Source organism: Aptenodytes forsteri, unplaced genomic scaffold (genome assembly GCF_000699145.1).
Source record: "Aptenodytes forsteri isolate BGI_AS27 unplaced genomic scaffold, ASM69914v1 Scaffold229, whole genome shotgun sequence".
Lineage (NCBI taxonomy): Eukaryota > Metazoa > Chordata > Aves > Sphenisciformes > Spheniscidae > Aptenodytes > Aptenodytes forsteri.
The window spans coordinates 4,035,450-4,037,693 of record NW_008795863.1 but is presented as its reverse complement, the minus strand read 5'-3'; positions in this window follow the sequence as shown (position 1 = coordinate 4,037,693).

The window sequence follows — 2,244 nt, the reverse complement described above, 5'->3', positions numbered from 1 at the left end:
TTGAAGATGAAATAAGGTATGGGAAATATAGAGGAACAGAGGTAGTTGAGAAGATTGCCTTATGCTAGATCCCCTGCTTTTTAAATGCAAATGCATTCTAGAGCTCAAGGATAAATGCAGTATCTTGGAAATTAACCCATCTACTACTAATATTCTCATAAATTTCAGTCTTGTGCCCCATTGATTTGCTATAATAGCAGTCAGCTAACCTTCAAGATCAACTGTACAACAGGGCTACCAAAGAAAACCTTCCCTAAGCATCATGTAACTTTTTGCTGTATGTGTTATGGGGAAGACATGCAGGAACAGGAAGGCAAGCATGCATTGTAAACCAGAAAGGAAACAAGTAGTTCTGTGAGCACCAGAACTAATGATGCTTAATTTCTTATGGATTTATGTCTTATGGTTCATTGACTCTGGTAACGTGCAACTCGCCATTGAAACTTCCCCTGTGACTAGGGGAAAAGAAGGAAAGTGGCTTATAAAAGGCCATCTTATCTGCAGTTTTCTTACATGCAATATGGCATGAAGCTCATATTGAAACTTCCCCTTGGGGAAAACAGTGACAGATTATTGTTGTTGTTGTTATTATTATCCACCAGCCACCTTTTTCCATTAAATTTATGAGTGCTTAATATATTTGAAAACTTCTCTCTGCTGTCAAATTTAAAGAAAATCCATCTACAGGCTTGAAAGTCATTGGTGAATCATACGTATGCATGCAACAAACACATGGGCCTCAGTTTCTCAGGAGACTGGGCTGAAAGCAAAAACTCTCATTAAAGGGATTGAACAGCAGTGGCAGCTGTTGGAGTACTGCATGAATTCTCTGGTTTTTTTACATAGGTGAAGGCATGCCCTTTCATGAGTCCTAGATGTAAGCTTATACAATTAATACAGTAACTTGTTGGTATTAGAGATTTATTATATGCCTAATTTTCTGTAGCTAGTTATATCTGAAATTCTGGTGGTTGGTGGGGTTTTTTTGTTTGTTTTTGGGGTGGGTTTTTTTAATGAAATAATCCTAGCTTTTTATATCATTGCCTGTAGATCTGTCAAAATGCTTACCTTTGTTACTTTAAGGAGAAAATAGAATTTTTTAGTTCCTTTAGGTGAAAAATGATTGAGAGGAGTTTAACAGTATTTCAAATAATAGGACATTGATAACTGATAATGAATGTGCAGGAAAGACATCTAAACATAAAGACGTCCAAACATAAAATCAGAATATCTGATTATTACATGCAGAGAAGTTTCTTTAGTAGGAAGCAGATTCTATGTTTTATTGAAAAGCATGAAATAGATCAGTTTGGTAGAGAAAAAGCACAGCTGTGCCTGTTTGTCAGATGAAAAGTGATGGCGCTGCTTATTGTGACAGAGGAGAATAATTTGAATGTAAAGAGTTTAACTTTTAATTTAGGGTTCTGGTGATTTGAAATATGCCATCAAGACTGCCTGGTAAACCAATAATTGCATTAAAAAACAGCCCTGAAGGAAACTCAGAGCAGACAGATCTAGGTTTCCCTGGAAGAATCTGCTAATGTTCTACATTTTCACTTTGAATGCAAATGTTTGTTGACTGTGTTCAGGACATGAATTGAAATGGCACTAACTGCAGGCAAAAGGAAATAAAGTTAAAATGTCAGTAAAATAACTTCTTTGGGTCAGAATTTTATTGTAATATATACTATGCGATCATGGGTTGAAGAGTTTGCTTACACTTCTGGACCATAGTGTTATCTTATGAAATAAAAAAAATTAGCCTTTATGAAAAGTTTTTTTTTTTTTCTCAAATATTTGAAGCATTTATGTCTGTTTGAAGTATTTCACACAGGGATTGTAAAATAGCAACCTGGCACATAAAACATGTAATGGAAATACTGCCGTGTGTCAGTGTGATAGTTGGGATGGTTCTGCTTTAATAATCCAGTATATGATACTCAGTTTTTAGCAAACTTCCAAAGCAGTTTTCTCTTCAAAACATAATTGCCTTGGGGTCAAGAATTGAACGAATTCACATTTAATTTTGATCATGTGGTGAAGAAAATTGAAACATCCTATGCTTTCTGTTTTCATTTACTTACATTTGTGTGTTATTTGTGCTAACTGTATTATTAAAATATACCTTTAATGTAATTTTATTTTGAAATGTTTTCATCATCCTCTTGCCCCATACGATACCTGTAGCTTGATTGAGATTTTTTTTTTTTTTTTTTTTTTTTTTTTTTGTTACACTTTTTAAAA